This window comes from Anomaloglossus baeobatrachus, chromosome 8 (genome assembly GCF_048569485.1).
Source record: "Anomaloglossus baeobatrachus isolate aAnoBae1 chromosome 8, aAnoBae1.hap1, whole genome shotgun sequence".
Classification (NCBI taxonomy): Eukaryota; Metazoa; Chordata; class Amphibia; order Anura; family Aromobatidae; genus Anomaloglossus; species Anomaloglossus baeobatrachus.
Genome location: NC_134360.1, coordinates 28,100,039 through 28,119,543, shown reverse-complemented (window position 1 = coordinate 28,119,543; position 19,505 = coordinate 28,100,039).

The following is a 19,505-nucleotide window of genomic DNA, read 5'->3' as shown; positions in this document are numbered from 1 at the left end:
AATGCAATTTAATGTGTAGATACATTTTCACAAAGCTTTCCAACACATGTATTCTTTAATTGGCATCATAGCTACAGGCTAAGGGAAAACTGAGAAAATGGAAGGTGCGTGTGTGGGTAATGTGTGGAGCGGGGTGCAGCTTCCTGGGGTGCAGAGGGAGCCGTCACTCCTGAGGGGTGATACATTCAGGTGCAATATCTATAAGAAGACATTGGTTTTGATCTTGCAGATCTCCTATATGTAACCATTTCTCTTTGTTTTTGCTGCTTCTATGTTTTGCAGAATTAGTGCACGGCCATGTACACGCTGCATTCTGTTCTGCTGGAAAGCAATGGCCATGATGAGATAACAGCCGGCAGATACAGGTCGTGTAGTGTTAGGATTCTCCATTAGTGGAGCCGCTGTCCCCGCACTGTGTGTGATGCGCATAGAGAGAGGCAGGAGTTCATGGGCAGCACGGACGGGTGTGAAACGCAACGGGATATGACTCATGAGAGTTTATAGTTTCCAGGAACGCAGAACACCGCATTACTACAGAAGAAATCAAACCGAGGACCCACGCCAGCAGGGGACTACACAATATGGGGTTAAATCGAGGAATTGAGGATAGATAAATTGAGAGATAGATAGATGGATGAATGGATGGATAGATGGATAAGAAAGAAAGATGGATGGATGAGATGGATGGATGAGATGGATGGATGAATGGGATAGAGGGATAGATGTATAGATAGATAGATGGATAGAGATAAATAGATAGATGATAGCTACATAGATATATAGATGGATAGATAGATAGATGTATAGATAGATGGATGGATAGATTAATGGATGGATGAATTGATAGATGATAGATAGATGGACTGATGGATAGATAGATGGATAGATGGATAGAGGGATCAATAGATAGATAGATAGATAGAGGGATAGATAGATAGATAGAGGGATAGATAGATAGATAGAGGGATGGATAGATAGATAGATATAGATAGATAGAGGGATATAGATAGATAGATAGATAGATAGAGGGATAGATAGATAGATAGAGGGATAGATAGATAGATAGATAGAGGGATAGATAGAGGGATAGATAGAGGGATAGATAGAGGGATAGATAGAGGGATAGATAGAGGGATAGATAGAGGGATAGATAGAGGGATAGATAGAGGGATAGATAGAGGGATAGATAGAGGAATAGATAGATAGATAGAGGGATAGATAGAGGGATAGATAGAGGGATAGATAGATAGAGGGATAGATAGATAGATAGCGGGATAGATAGATGGATAGAGGGATAGATAGATAGATAGAGGGATAGATAGATAGATAGAGGGATAGATAGATGGATAGAGGGATAGATAGATAGATAGAGGGATAGATAGATGGATAGAGGGATAGATAGATAGATAGAGGGATAGATAGATAGATAGAGGGATAGATAGATAGATAGAGGGATAGATAGATAGATAGAGGGATAGATAGATAGATAGAGGGATAGATATATAGATAGATGGATGGATAGATAGAGGGATAGATATATAGATAGATGGATGGATAGATAGATAGAGGGATGGATGGATGGATAGATGGATAGATGGATAGATGGATAGATAGATGGATAGATGGATAGATAGATAGATATAGATAGAGGGATAGATGGATAGATAGATATAGATAGATAGATAGATATAGATAGATAGAGGGATAGATAGATAGAGGGATAGATAGAGGGATATAGATAGATGGATAGATAGATAGATGGATGTATAGATAGATAGAGGGATAGATAGAGGGATATAGATAGATAGATAGATAGATAGATAGAGGGATAGATAGATGGATGGATAGATAGAGGGATAGATATATAGATAGATGGATGGATAGATAGAGGGATGGATGGATGGATAGATGGATAGATGGATAGATAGATAGATATAGATAGAGGGATAGATGGATAGATAGATATAGATAGATAGATAGATATAGATAGATAGAGGGATAGATAGATAGAGGGATAGATAGAGGGATATAGATAGATGGATAGATAGATAGATGGATGTATAGATAGATAGAGGGATAGATAGAGGGATATAGATAGATAGATAGATAGATAGATAGAGGGATAGATAGATGGATAGATAGATAGAGGGATATAGATAGATGGATGGATAGATGGATAGATAGATATAGATAGATAGATAAGGATAAGGCATCAGAGTTACCGGGGAGTTCTGCTGTATTTGTGAATGGGATGAATGGATGATGGGCCGGAGCGGTGGCATTAATATATAATGTTCTGTGTGCACAGGATCAGGACGGCCGTTACCTCTTTGCAGGAAGCTTCTATTGATATATATTCAGCATTATATACACACACTGTTCATTGAACTGCATCAATACTCCTGCATTACTGCTCCTATTAAACCATTGTGGTTGTAAACTCCTTCAGTAGAGTTTATGAGATTTCCAGGAAAGTGGCGCCTACAGCGAGTAATACTGCAGAGGGTGAGTCCTGGCCCAGGAACTAGAGACCGCCCAATAGAGACAAACTCAAACTTCACATAACTGGAGAATCGAATATTTTTCCCTTGTATTTGGCCATTAATTGAGTCCGTATTCTTCTTCATTCTTCAGTATGTTTACATGCGTGAAACCATCCTGTGATGTGATAGTATGAAATAAATCATTAAGACACATAGGTCTGCATGGGAGCTGTGAGCACAAAACGGCAAAGGATTCTAAACAATTTGCAAGTTTGTTTCAATTTTTTTTGCAATGGAACTATAAAGAAAAAAGCGCGTTGTGAAGATTTACAAACCCTTTAAGTGTTTTTTTTTCCTCTTATTCTTCTTTGGTAACTGCTGGAGCTTTGCAGCGAGTTGGACGGTTCCCCATCACCGTGCATTTAATCTCAGCCGGTGATTGATTACCGGGAGACTTTGGCTGCACTCACAAACCAGTAACGACTTTTTCCTGCCGTTCACATTCAGGTCAGTTCCCACCACGATATAATATATTTTATGAACACTTCTCTAATTTCTTCCATATTTTTCAAGGCGACTCGGATAATTAAAGCGAGTAATCCTACGGAATCCATACCTGTAAATATTTAAAACTGTATTAGTCATTTTGGAGCGATGGCAATTAGATACAGATGGCAGAATGTGTTCATCTTAAGTGTCCTTCACTTTACTGTCCTGCTGATGCATGTCATTAATATGCTGGATTATATAGCTGATATAAAGTAGACTAATTAGAGCACACTGACATAATCAAAGCGCAAGCGTCGTTATACATATGCCAATCTCGCTGAATTAAAGTGACGGCACCGGCGGCTCTCAGTGTCATTCCGCAATCTAATGTATCTCTTTAATAAGTCCAAAAATCAACCAGATCTTGTTAATGTGTCAGTCTAAGATAACAAATAAGTACAAGCGCCCCTGAGAGGCCTATCAATGCGGCGCCGTTTAACTTCTTTTTCCTCTTTTGTGTTCCTGTCTTAAACTTTCGGTCTCAATTATTAGAAAAAAAATCTGTTAATGAATCAGAACAAATCTAATGAGTAGAATCAAACAAGCAAGATTTGGAAGGTTTAAAATATATTCAAGATTTTTTTTTTTTTTTTAAGTAATTTTTTAGTTAATTGACTGTATTTGGGGCTAAAAATCATTTGTTCAATTGGGTCTCATTCAAAATTTTGAACCATTTGGCTTTTACAGAATCTTTTTTTTTCAACTTTGATGTGGTCTGTGGTCCTAAATTGTGAGTTTTAAAATATATTCAAGGTTTATATTAGTTCTTTTTAGTATTTTTTTGCTTAATTGAATGTATTTGGGGCTAAAAATCATTTGTTAAATTGGGTCTCATTAAAAAAAATGTCCACCGTTTGGCTTTTGCACAGTCTTTTTTCAACTTTGATATGGTCTGTGCGGTTTTAAAATATATTCAAGATTTGAATTAAAAAATTTTTAAAGTGTTTTTTACTTAAATTAAGGTATTTGGGGCTAAAAATCATTTGTTCAATTAGGTCTCATTAAAAATGTTGCACCATTTGGCTTTTACAGTATTTTTTAAAATCTTTGTGGTCTGTGGCCATAAATTGTGGGTTTTAAAATATATTCAAGGTTTAAATTATATTTTTTACAGTATTTTTTTACTTAAATGACTGTACTTGGGGCTAAAAATCATTTGTTCATTTGGGTCTCATTAAAAATTTTGCACCGTTTGGCTTTTACAGGATTTTTTTAAGTCTTTGATGTGGTCTGTGTCCATAAATTGTGGGATTTAAAATATATTCAAGGTTTAAATTAAATTTTTTTACAGTATTTTTTACTTAAATGACTGTACTTGGGGCTAAAAATCATTCGTTCATTTGGGTCTCATTAAAAATTTTGCACCGTTTGGCTTTTACAGAATTTTTTTAAATCTTTGATGTGGTCTGTGTCCATAAATCGGGGTTTTTAAAATACATTAAAGGTTTAAATTAGTTTTTGTGTTTTTTCAGTTTGTGTTTTTCAACTTTGATGTGGTCTGTGGTCATAAATTGAGGTTTTTAAAATACATTAAAGGTTTAAATTAGTTTTTAAGTGTTTTTTACTTAAATTAAGGTGTTTGGGGCTAAAAAATCATTTGTTCAATTAGGTCTCATTCAAAATTTTGCACCATTTGGCTTTTACAGGATTTTTTTAAGTCTTTGATGTGGTCTGTGTCCATAAATTGTGGGATTTAAAATATATTCAAGGTTTAAATTAAATTTTTTAAAGTATTTTTTTTCTTAAATGACTGTAATTGGGGCTAAAAATCATTTTTTCAGTTGGGTCTCATTACAAATTTTGCACAGTTTGACTTTTACCGGATATTTTTTCAACTTTGATATGGTCTGTGGTCATAAATTAGTTTTTTTTAAACTATATTCAAATATTTAAATTAGTTTTTAAGTATTTTTGTACTTAAAGGAATGTATTTGGGGTCTAAAAAGCATTTATTCAATTGGGTCTCATTTAAAATTTTGCACCATTTGGCTTTTACAGGCTCTTTTTTAACATTGATGTGGTCTGTGGTCATAAATTGTGGTTTTTAAAATATATTCAAGGTTTAAATCAGTTTAAGTGGTTATTTACTTAAATGAATGTATTGAACCGTTTGGCTTTTACATGCTCTTTTTTTCACCTTTTATGTGATCTGTGGTCATAAATTGGGGGTTTTAAAATAAATTCAAAGTTTACATTGTTTTTTTCAGTTTTATTATGTAAATGACTGTATTTGGGGCTAAAAATATTTTTTTTTTCAATTCGGTGTCATTCAAAATTTTGCACTGTTTGGCTTTTACAGGCCCTTTTTCAACTTTGATGTGGTCTGTGGTCATAAATAAATTGGGGTTTTTAAAATACATTAAAGGTTTACATTAGTTTTTAAGTGTTTTTTTTTACTTAAATGAAGGTATTTGGAGCTCATAATTATGGGTTAATATTGACTTTTAGGATTGTGTCACAAGAAGATTTTTGCAGGCGTCAATAAACTGTCATAAGGATCTCTGGAAACTACAGATTTTGGCACTTTGTCATCTAACTTCTTTGATGTCTGTGATCAGCGCAGGGAGACGCGGGTGTCGACCCACAGACCTAGGCAGGCTAGCAAGAGTTAATCTCTGCTGGGCTGCTTGTCTCTTTGATCACATGCTATGGGGGAGACAGTCACATTTGCTCCCCTCCTATATATGTTAGCATGACTATTCTATTAATGCCAGCTACAGTTTACCTTAGCGGCTACAGGTAACTGGTACAAGAACACGAGACACAGTAACGGGTATGGGGCCTGAGAACTAGCAACACACTACGGATAGGCAATGTTGCTTACGCACCGCCTCTAGGGGAAGAGTACCTTAAATACCTTCAGGGGGATAGCTGACCTCAAGGGTCACTTCCGGGTAATAGGATGCTGGCCCTGCAAGAAAGGGGCATGGCTATGCGCACACTTTGGGCACTCCCAGAAGACCTGTGTGTGGCCGGAAGCAGAAGGAGGCTGCGGCAGGCCTCGGGGCAGAAATGGGGTGCATGGACCTGCAAGACAGGTGAGGAGAACACCAAGGCATGAGAGCGGGAGCATGCGGGGACGCCGCGTAGGGACCAGGACTGGGCACTACACACCTCCCCAAAATGGAACACCGTCCTGTAGGAAATATTAAGGCACACAAGCTTGAGTCGCCTCTTCCACTTCCACCAATGGTTAAGCACAGAGAGATTCTATCAAGTATATGATATATTTTTATGATCCCAACTTTAGGATTGAAAAAGAGCAACCTCATAGTTAATAAATAATTACAATGTGGTGGAAGAAAACCCCAAAACATACAAATGCAGTTAAATATAAATGCGTTGGGGAAACATCTGCGGTAACAAAAAGAACAGTGACTTGGAGAGTCGTCTGGCAGGCGAGGGGGTGTGAAAATACATCAGCCTACATTGCAGAAGCTCGTTGCCTTCTCAATGTCTAAGCGCGCACACAACCGAGATTCCCTACAGATCGCCAGCAACGACACATCCAACAAAGCACGCTGGTCATTACCGCCCAATAACGCGTCCTAAAATGCCAACCGCGGGATACAACCTCAGGAAGGGAAGCTGCAGCTGCAATCCTCCGATTGTGGCACGTTCCATTTTTTAGGAACAATAGAAGCCATCAATAAAGCTTCTGCTTATAAAACTCATTTCCTTAAATATGAGGCAACATTTTGACAGCCATAAAGCGGAAACAACAGTTGTGTTTTTGTATTAAAACATCATTTAGAAGAGCAATAACGAGCGAACGGCGCAAAAGGAACATCTGTGATATTGTCAAACTATTTTGGTCGTTTCTCGGCGCTGGGATGAATCTAAACGCAGAGTTTTGTTAAAGGCGTGTAATATAATATTTATTGCATGTACGCTTCTCACATCTGAAGAGCAGAGGATCTTACCCACAGGCAGATTCTCTAATGCAAAGGGGAAGAAAGCAAAAATAGTATATCACCTAACGTAAGCAAAAATCTAGAGAGATAAAACTATTGCCACCTGCAACCGTAAGCGTAAAATCCGTTGTGAGCACAGTTATAGTCTCCGTGCTAAGCCCCAAAGATATCAGCAGGGTAGTCCAATATATAAATATGTTTTTGTTTATAAATAGAAGGAATGCATTAAAATAAAAAAAGCAAACGTTACAGATCTTTTTAACAAACCTGTACAGCGGAGATCTCAAACACGCGGCCAGCGGGCCGCATTGGGCCCCCTCAGGCTCCATATTGCGGCACGTAGGCACGTGCCCCTCCTTGACGAAATATGTATTTTCTAGTTATATTGTGTTTTCAGCTAGCAGCTGTTCACACCTGTTGGTTAAAATAAAGCAAACGTTACAGATCTTTTTAACAAACCTGTACAGCGGAGGTCTCAAACACGCGGCCCACGGGCCGTATGGGGCCCTCTCAGACTGCTTCTTGCGGCCCGCAGGCACGTGCCCCTCCTTTGCGATATATGTATTTCGTAGTTATATTGTGTTTTCAGCTAGCACCTGTTCACACCTGTTGGATGTACGGGTCAATCTTTTTGATATATTTGTAGGTTCTCTTTAAACACTGTAAAAACAAAAAACAATGTTGGAATTGATATTTATTTTTTCCCATCACTTTATAGCAAGTCGTGTTACACTACAAACAAAACAAAATAAAAGAACTATTCCTGATGGAATAAACACTTAACAAACAAAAATTGCAGAGAAGGGTTAAAGGGAACCTGTCACCAGTTTTTTCGCTATGAAACCAAAAGTGTCCCCCTCTGCAGCTCCTGGGCTGCATTCTATGGCGGTGTACCTTGTGATCTGACTCCCCTTCCAGTCCCCAAATATAACTTTATAAAACCTGACCGTTAGGTGTGCTAATGACCTGTGGGCTCAGATGGGCGTGCTCATTTTCGTCTCCTGTCCCTCCTTGTGGCCTTCTTCGCCATCCTCCTTTCATGATTGACGTAATGACACCGCCGTCATCATGCACGCTGCTCAGCCAAATCTCGTGACTGTGCAGTCATTCCCCCGGCTTGCGCAGGCGCAGTTTGCCCTCGTGCGAGCCGGTGCGGTGTTTGCGCATGCGCAAGATTATGGTCGGCAATGTGCATGACGTCCCCTGAGTCATCCTCGTACCCGACCATAATCTTGCACATGCGCAAACACAGCATCGGCTCGCACGAGGGCAAACTGCGCCTGCGCGAGCCGGGGGAATGACTGCACAGACGCGAGATTTGGCCGAGCAGCGTGCATGATGACGGCGGCGTCATCACGTCAATCATGAAAGGAGGATAGCGAAGAAGGCCACAAAGAGGGACAGTAGACGAAAATAAGCACGCCCATCTGAGCCCATAGGTCTTTAGCTTACCTAACGGTCAGCTTTTATAAAGTTACTAGAACGTGGCCCGATTCTAACGCATCGGGTATTCTAGAATTTATTGTGTAGTTAATGTATGATTTTTGTTATATATATAGATGTTGTTGTGTGTAGTTGCCAAGTGTTTGTGTAGGGGCTGTAAATGTTCTGGATGTTGTCTGGGTGGGGGGTGTGTGAGAGCGGTGTTGTTTGTGTGGAGTGCTGTGCGTGTGTTGCGTTGTTTGTGGAGCGCTGTGTGTCTGCAGTGTTGTCTGTGTGTGGTGCTGTGTGTGTTGCGCGGTTTGAGTGGGTGTGGGGTGCGTGTGTGTGTTTTGGGGGGAGGTATGTTTTGTGCAATGTGTGTGTGTTGCGCGGTATGTGCGTATATTTGTGTATGCTGCGGTGTTTGTGTGTTGGGTGTTGTGTGTGTGCGGCGTTGTCTGTGTGTGTGGGTGTCTGTGTAGGGCGGTGTTTGTGGTTCCCAGTGTGTGTGTGGTGTGTTGTGCGGTGCGCGTGTGGCAGTGTGTGTGTGTTTTGGGGGGAGGTGTGCACCCCCATCGTGCTCCATCCCCCATGCTGCGCACTCCCCATCGTGCTCCATCCCCCATGCTGCGCACCCCCCATCGTGCTCCACAGTCACACATCAGACAGTATACACGCACACATCTGATCGCATACACTCACACCCCACTTCTGCCTGTGCCCTCCAGTGGGCGGTCCCAGCAGCTGTGCTGCACACCGTGCTCCTCTGCCTTCTGCCGACACACACACACCCGATCGCATACACCCGATCGCATACACGCGCACATCCGATCGCATACGCGCGCACACACATTGACGATATCGCACATACGCGCTCACACACTCACAACATCCGGAGATACCACATGCTTCCGGCCATGTGATCCTCCGGCAGGTCCTGGAAGGTCACTGCACGCACAGTATCGCCGCCGAGAAGCAAGCGATATCACTGGATGTTGTTGTGTGTGGATGCGATCTGATGTGTGTGTGAGGTGTGTGTGAGAGTGAGTGTGATCTGATGTGTGTGTGTCTGTTCTTATGTGTGTGTGTGTGTGTGTGTGTGTTCTGCCGCTGCAGGACCTTGATGCGCTCACCTGCTCCTGCTCGGTTTCTGGTATGATCGGGGGTCTTCTTTCTTCTGTCTTCTCTCTTCTGCACATGTGTACCGGGAGCCGGTGTACGCTGGTAACCATGCTACACAATATTACCCAATGTGTACCATGGTTACCAGCGTACCCCACCCCCCGCACGCACGGGAGCCCACACCAGCGTACGCCGGCAACCCCAGCAATGCGAGGGTATGTGTCGGCTGGGTTGCCGGCATACGCTGGTGTGGGCTCTCGGGGGTACAGCACTCACCTGGGAGTCAGGGCTCCGTGTCGGTTCGGGGAATGCGTGCGGGGGGCGGGGCCAGGGCGGGCGTGCAATGCGTGAGGGGGGCGGGGCGTGGCCGAGTTGCCAATGCGTGCAGGGGGCCGGGGCGAGAGGCCAATCCGTGTGGGGGGGCGGAGCCTGGGAGAGCGGCCAATCCGTGCGGGGGGCGGAGCCGAGGCGAGGCGAGCGGCCAATGAGAAGCTTGTCGCGGTAACGACAGAATTTTGGAGCCAGACAGACAGACAGAATAAGGCAATTATATATATAGATATTCAGGTCTGCAAGGGGTGTCAGAGAACAAGGTGCACCTTCACAGAGTGCAGCCCAGGAGCTCCAGAAGGTGACACTTTTGGTTTCATAGTGAAAAAACTGGTGACAGCTTCCCTTTAATCCTCGGTTATTCCATTACAGACTTTATTTACTTCCATTCAGTTGATCATTCCATGTGACCACTTCTGCCAATCGCTGGTCTCAATGGTAATGCCTGTATGCACAAAACTGTGCCTATGGGGCCAATGATTGGCTGCAGTGGTCATGTGATTTACTGTTATGTGTACTGCTGTGCACAGCTTCAGTCCACAATCCACTTATCACTAGTGGACTGCACAAACAAGATGTCACGCCCACGCCCGGGATACCGGACAAAGAGGAAGTGGGTCCACTGATCCAGAGGAGCAGACCTGGGCGGCCTCCGAGTCTTCATTATTACCACCGGAGGTGGAAGCAGGTACACATGCTGATAAGTGTCCACCAGGAGGCAGCCCTGGGGGGTCCTGAGGAGACTGAAACTGGTGCTGTCCGGAGCAGCCTATTGCTGGTGGCCACAGGCAGGCGCTGGAGCTTGCAGGATCTGGAGAACCCATGAGGGTCACTAGTGGGTACATAGGGTACTACTAGGCAGAATGGGGACAGAGTCATAGACAATTATAGAATGCAGGTTAGAGCAGGTTGACAGCTAACACGGGCAGACTAGCTATGGGGACACGTTGAATAGGCACCTCCCAATGGGGGAGGATGCCTTAAATCCCAAATACCTGTAAAGGCCATAGGAAAAACTTTCTGGTCAGGTGGCGCTTGCCCAGGGCCGGATTAAGGTTGGTGGGGGCCCCTGGGCAGAAAATCTGGTGGGGGCCCCATAAACGTTAACATTTTTAGCTATAACAGTAGAGCACGAACTGTAGCATTTAGATATAAATTTAATGAACATTTATCTTCTCCTGTTCTGCCACATTCAGATTTACAGTACAAATACAGTCCAGGATCACTCACAGCTGTCACTTATACACACAGTACAATACAGATACAGTCCAGGATCACTCACAGCCGTCACCCATACACAGAAAGTAGAGTTGCTCACATATTTTTTTATTCATCCCAATGTTAAGGCAGCCAGGGCCGGCTCCAGGTTTTTGTGGTCCCCGGTTGAGTCTTAGTGGGCCCCATCCACACACAGACACGCACATACACATACAGGCATATACGTACATATACATATTTGAAGACAAATTCACAAAAATACATTTAAACAGACAAATATATGCACAGTCATATACACTGACACACATGCAGACACAGACGCATTAAAGGTGTTAATATGGAGAAGTCACAAGCAGCCTCACTCACCTCCCTCGCTTGTTTCCGTCCAGGTCCTCCAGGACATGTGGCTGTGTTGCATGATGGCCATCACTAACATGACTGCACACCATGCACACTGACACAGCACTGCTGTATATACATCACAGGAGGGGCTAGGGCCTACAATATATACATTACAGGAGGGGCAGGGGGCATAGACGTTACTGGGGGGCATAGATGTTGCTGGAGTGGCAAACAGCTCTGGTGGCGTACACATTACTGGGATGGGTGGCTTAGCGCTCTGGGGTGCTGCACTGACTGCTCTGATTCATATATACACACACAGCTCTGCTACACACACAGCTCTGCTACACACACACACACAGCTCTGCTTCACACACACACACACACACACACAGCTGCTTCACACACAGCTCTGCTTCACACACACACACAGCTCTGCTTCACACACAGCTCTGCTTCTCACACACACACTCTGCTACACACACACACACACACACACTCTGCTACACACACACTCTGCTACACACACACACACACACTCTGCTACACACACACACACTCTGCTACACACACACACACTCTGCTACACACACACACACAGCTCTGCTTCACACACACACACAGCTCTGCTTCACACACACACAGCTCTGCTACACACACACAGCTCTGCTTCACACACACACACACACACACACAGCTCTGCTTCACACACACACACACAGCTCTGCTTCACACACACACACACACACAGAGCTCTGCTTCACACACACACACACAGAGCTCTGCTTCACACACACACACACAGAGCTCTGCTTCACACACACACACACAGCTCTGCTTCACACACACACAGCTCTGCTTCACACACAGCTCTGCTTCACACCACACATCTTTCTTCAGCTCTGCTTCACACACACACACAGACCTGCTTCACACTACACATCTCTCTTCAGCTCTGCTTCACACACACACAGCTCTGCTACACACACACACAGCTCTGCTTCACACACACACACAGCTCTGCTTCACACACACACACAGCTCTGCTTTACACACACACAGCTCTGCTTCACACACACACAGCTCTGCTTCACACACACACAGCTCTGCTTCACACACACACAGCTCTGCTTCACACACACACACACACACACAGCTGCTTCACACACACAGCTCTGCTTCACACACACACACACAGCTCTGCTTCACACACAGCTCTGCTTCTCACACACACACACTCTGCTACACACACACACACTCTGCTACACACACACACACTCTGCTACACACACACACTCTGCTACACACACACACAGCTCTGCTTCACACACACACAGCTCTGCTACACACACAGCTCTGCTTCACACACACACACACACACACACACACACACAGCTCTGCTTCACACACACACACACAGCTCTGCTTCACACACACACACACACAGAGCTCTGCTTCACACACACACACAGAGCTCTGCTTCACACACACACACAGCTCTGCTTCACACACACACAGATCTGCTTCACACACAGCTCTGCTTCACACCACACATCTTTCTTCAGCTCTGCTTCACACACACACACAGACCTGCTTCACACTACACATCTTTCTTCAGCTCTGCTTCACACACACACAGCTCTGCTACACACAGCTCTGCTTCACACACACACACAGCTCTGCTTCACACACACACACAGCTCTGCTTCACACACACACACAGCTCTGCTTCACACACACACAGCTCTGCTTCACACACACACAGCTCTGCTTCACACACACACACAGCTCTGCTTCACACACACACACAGCTCTGCTTCACACACACACAGCTCTGCTTCACACACACACACAGCTCTGCTTCACACACACACACAGCTCTGCTTCACACACACAGCTCTGCTTCACACACACAGCTCTGCTTCACACACACATCTTTCTTCAGCTCTGCTTCACACACACACCTCTGTTTCACACACACACACACACAGCTCTGCTTCACACACACAGCTCTGCTTCACACACACACACAGCTCTGCTTCACACACACACACAGCTCTGCTTCACACACACACAGCTCTGCTTCACACACACACACAGCTCTGCTTCACACACACACACAGCTCTGCTTCACACACACACACACACAGCTCTGCTTCACACACACAGCTCTGCTTCACACACACACACACAGCTCTGCTTCACACACACACAGCTCTGCTTCACACACACACAGCTCTGCTTCACACACACAGCTCTGCTTCACACACACATCTTTCTTCAGCTCTGCTTCACACACACACCTCTGTTTCACACACACACACACAGCTCTGCTTCACACACACAGCTCTGCTTCACACACACACACAGCTCTGCTTCACACACACACACAGCTCTGCTTCACACACACACAGCTCTACTTCACACCCAGCTCTGCTTCACACCACACATCTTTCTTCAGCTCTGCTTCACACACACACACACACATCTGCTTCACACTACACATCTTTCTTCAGCTCTGCTACACACACACACAGCTCTGCTTCACACACACACAGCTCTGCTTCACACACACACACACACACAGCTCTGCTTCACACACACACACAGCTCTGCTTCACACACACACACACAGCTCTGCTTCACACACACACACACAGCTCTGCTTCACACACACACACACAGCTCTGCTTCACACACACACACACAGCTCTGCTTCACACACACACACACAGCTCTGCTTCACACACACACACAGCCCTGCTTCACACACACACACAGCCCTGCTTCACACACACACACAGCTCTGCTTCACACACACACAGCTCTGCTTCACACACAGCTCTGCTTCACACACCACACATCTTTCTTCAGCTCTGCCCTTACCTGCTCTGATGCCATCCTCCTGCTACTCCGGTATAGGCCGCCGTCCTCCTGCTGCTGTTCCGGTGCCGCGGCCATCCTCCTGCTCCGGTGAGTCTCCTCTCCTGGCCGCGGCGCCGGTCTTCTCATCCGCGGCCGCGGCGCCGGTCTTCTCATCCGCGGCGCCGGTCTTCTCATCCGCGGCGCCGGTCTTCTCATCCGCGGCCGCGGCGCCGGTCTTCTCATCCGCGGCGCCGGTCTTCTCATCCGCGGCGCCGGTCTTCTCATCCGCGGCCGCGGTGCCGGTCTTCTCATCCGCGGCGCCGGTCTTCTCATCCGCGGCCGCGGTGCCGGTCTTCTCATCCGCGGCCTGGGCGGCGTCCTGCTGTGACGGCCGCGGCATTGGACCCCGCAGCAGAGCAGGGAGCAGGCATACCTCTGACCCCGGAAGTACAAACTACTTCCGGGGTCAATCAGCGTCCTGCGCCCGCAGTTTGTTTTTGCGTCTTAGAGACGCAGATACAAATAAATGTAGGTGTGCACACCTCCCCCCCCCCCCCCCCCCGAAAACACAGCTGATGTATTAGACTGTCTTTACGGAGGGGGAGAGGGTGTGAAGAAAAAAAAAAAAAAAAATTGCTGACGGGTGGCAATTATGGCCCTGGTGGTGGGGGCCCCCTTGGAAGCTCTTATGGTGGGGGCCCCGGGGCTGAAGCCCCGCCTGCCCCGCCTATAATCCGGCCCTGCGCTTGCCCTTTAAGAATTGGTGGAGGGAGTGCGGTCATGCCCTACTGCGCATGCGTGGACCTCAGGGGCCAAACAAAAGGCCAGAAAGCACGGAGGAGGCGACAGCAAAGGGAGACCGTTGGTGTCAATGCAAAGTGCAGGGGAAACTCGGGAGCCGTGGGGCAGGACAAGAGGGACGGAGGCCAGCCAGGTGAATGGAGGATGTTATATAGGATTTGCCAAAAAATGTTTGATAGGTGCAGGTCCCACCGATCATGCTCAGTAGTCGGAACCCCACCGATCATGCCCTGCAGTTGGACACCCACCGATCATGCTCAGTAGTCGGAACCCCACCGATCATGCCCTGCAGTTGGACACCCACCGATCATGCTCAGCAGTTGGAGCCCCACCGATCATGCTCAGCAGTTGGACCCCCACTGATCATGCTCAGTAGTTGGACCCCCACCGATCATGCTCAGCAGTTGGAGCCCCATTGACCATGCTCAGCAGTTGGACCCCCACTGATCATGCTCAGCAGTTGGACCCCCACTGATCATGCTCAGCAGTTGGACCCCCACCGATCATGCACAGCAGTCAGACCCCCACCGATCATGCTCAGCAGGTGGACCCCCTCCAATCATGCTCAGCAGTTGAACCCCCACCGATCATGCTCAGCAGTTGGACCCCCAATCATGAGCCATGGGGCGGGAGACGTGTGTCGGGAGCGGGACAACCAAGAGGGCCGGGAGCTGGGCAGGTGAATGGAGGATGCGCTGTTATACAGGATTTGCCATAAATGTTTGATAGGTGCAGGTCCCACCGATCATGCTCAGTAGTCGGAACCCCACTGATTAGGCTCAGCAGTCAGACCCCCACCGATCATGCTCAGTAGTCGGAACCCCACAGATCATGCCAGCAGTTGGACCCCCACAGATCATGCTCAGCAGTTGGACCCCCACTGATCATGCTCAGCAGTTGGACCCCCACCGATCTTGCTCAGCAGTTGGACCCCCACCGATCATGCACAGAGGTTGGACTCCCACCGATCATGCTCAGCAGGTGGACCCCCACCGATCATGCTCAGCAGGTGGACCCCCTCCAATCATGCTCAGCAGTTGAACCCCCACCGAACATGCTCAGCAGTTGAACCCCCAATCATGAGCCATGGGGCAGGAGACGTGTGTCGGGAGCGGGACAAGCAAGAGGGCCGGGAGCTGGGCAGGTGAATGGAGGATGCGCTGTTATACAGGATTTGCCATAAATGTTTGATAGGTGCAGGTCCCACCGATCATGCTCAGTAGTCGGAACCCCACCGATCATGCTCAGCAGTTGGAGCCCCACCGATCATGCTCAGCAGTTGGAGCCCCACCGATCATGCTCAGCAGTTGGACCCCCACTGATCATGCTCAGCAGTTGGACCCCCACTGATCATGCTCAGCAGTTGGACCCCCACTGATCATGCTCAGCAGTTGGACCCCCACCGATTATGCTCAGCAGTTGGACCCCCACCGATTATGCTCAGCAGTTGGACCCCCACCGATCATGCTCAGCAGTTGGACACCCACTGATCATGCTCAGCAGTCAAAACCCCACTAATCATGCTCATTAGTCGGACCCCCACCAATAATGCTTAGCAGTTGGACCCACACCGATCATGCTCAACAGTCAAACCCCACCACTCCCGATTATGCTCAGCAGTCGGACCCCCACCAATTATGCTCAGCAGTTGGACCCCCTCCGATCATGCTCAGCAGTTGGCCCCCCATCAATCATGCTCATTAGTCGGACCCCCACCGATCTGGTGGTTATCAGATACTCCTTTACGTGTTTTGACCATGGGCATGATCTGTCTCCTTCCACCTTTTATCTGATGTTGGCATAGACACCATTGTGTCCTGTTGCATTAATGTTACATTTCCACTTCTGAGGACTAAAATTGCCGTCTTCATCTGAACCATGTGACATCCTTACACTTTCATATGTCATAATAGCGGAGAGAAGATGAAAACAGATGTTACATTACGGCTCATTATAATACAGCGCTTTGTTTATTGCAATCTTTAATTACCAGTATCCGCCGCCTCATTTGTTTTAAACTGTCACTTGTCTGATGGAAATATAGATTTATGGCAAACTTTGCATATTGGCTTCATAGCTCAGATTGAGACAGATGTGTAATCACAATGATGGAGCGCGCTCCCCAAACCTCAACAATTCTCCAAAAACCACCATTGAAATACTTATTGAGGTTTGTGCAATACATCCAGGGGTTGCAATAAGATGCGGTGCAAAGGTTGACATCACATCCCAGCGCTTGTGTCGCATGTCAATCAATATCACATACCGGAACACCAGTAATAAAAATAGCACTCGATAGTTGGGTTTTGCATTGGAACCAACATTTTCACGTTACCCTAAAGAGTTATTTCCATTTAAAAAATGTATGTAGATTCCTGGGCAGGATATTTTTTTGGATAATTTTGGAATTCCCATAGAAATAAATGGATAGTGTAACGCTCACGGCCAGTGTAGAGGCAGCGAGTGGAGTTAGTGGACCCTTGGGGCACAGAGGGAGACCCCGGGCGTACCCCTTAGTCGGAGGGGCTTCACTAAGCGTCCAACGCGAGGTGGACGCCAGGTACCACTCCCAGGGCAGGAATAGACGGGTACAGGTGGGGTGACTGAGGCAAGCTGGACAGGCGGGTACAAGCAGGAATGGTGGGCACAGTAAGGATACACAGGTATGGGAAGCCAGGTACTGGAGACAGACACAGGGTTAACAGGACAGGAGCTTAGAACCTGACAACTAGCTAGGTAGCAGACTGGAGACTGACTGACTAACTAGAAGTGTTGTGCAGGCACCTCCCCTAATGGGAGGGTGCCTTCAATACACAATGCCTCTCAGCCATAGGCTGAGAGGCATTTCCTGGAAATGGCACGCTGGCCCTTTAGGAGAAGGGCCGTGTGCACGCGCATCTTAGGAGCACTCCCGGGAACCCTGTGCGGCAGAGGTGGTGAGTAAGTTGGTGTCTCTTCAGAAATGCCAGTGCTACAGATAGTGCCATGCACCTGCCTGACGCTTAATGAGACGAGATTGTTCCCAGTGGTGGAACCTCTATCTATCAGACATTCATCCCCCGACTTTCCATGTTACGGTTTCAACCAGTCATTGGCCTCATAAAGTCATGTGGGTCATCATCGGGGACATCATTGCTGCAGGACAGGTCAGCAGCAAGCAACAGAGTAGTACTACTTGGATTTCTCAAAGAACTGCATCTCCAAAAATAGCAAGTGTGAACAGGTGTAAAACACAAACACAAATAAAAGGGATATACCAGCACTCTAAGCACCAAGACATCATTAGACATATATATATATACAGTGTGTCCACCAATATCCTGTCCACCCATATCCCATTAACTTAAGAACGGCGGCAGCTCTAGGCATAGAAGTGGTGTCTAGGTATAGAAAAGTAGCCCTGTGCTACGCAATGAAACCACCTATAGCGCCACCTGGTGGAAAACAACAGAGTTAGCATAGAGAAAAAATTAGACAAAAAAAAGTGAATTACAAAGTTGTAGGGCATCATCAATTCAATACGAATCGACACCTTGCATACAGAAATGCTATGACATGAAACCCATGACCCTCCCCAAAGCATTGAATGCTGGTCACGCATATGGTGCTCATTGGTGGCCCCCGTCAGCTGCAATGCACATCTGGACTTTGCACAAGCATCTGTGATACGTGGTCATAGGTCCTGCAATGTTGGTGGAGGGGGCGCATACACCTGCTGTTTGATGTGACCTCACAGAAAGAAGTCCAGTGGGGTCAGGTCAGGTGAGCGTGGAGACCACTCCACACAGCCACCGTACCCAATGACTTGTAGGAAGGTCTCCATGAGGTATCGCTTCATGTCCACAGCCTTGTGAGTTTTACACGTTCTAATCATAGCATTTCTGTATGCAAGGTGTCGATTTGTATTGAATTGATGATGCCCTACAACTTTGTAATTCACTTTTTTTCTCTATTTCGTTCCGTTTTCGAGATAAAAATGCTAACTCCGTTGTTTTCCACCAGGTGGCGCTATAGGTGGTGTCATTGCGTAGCGCATGGCTACTTTACTATACCTAGACACCACTTCTATGCCTATAGCTGCCGCCATTCTCAAGTTAATGGCGGTGGACAGGATATGGGTGGACACACTGTATATATATATGGTAGATAAAACAGGCTTCACCATTCACAATAGGTGATGTCACAGCTCACCTCCTCCTCCTGCACATTGACTGATAACACCTCTATATTCAGTAGATAACATGGGATCCACCATTCACAATAGCTGATTTCACAGCTCATCTCTTCCCCTTATGGTACAATGACAGATATACCTCTATATGCAGCTGATTAACACAGGATCCACTATTCACAATATGTGATGTCACAGCTCACCTCCTCCTGTAAAATGACTGATAACACCTCTATATACAGTAGATAACACAGAATCCACAATTCCCAATAGGTGATGTCACAGCTC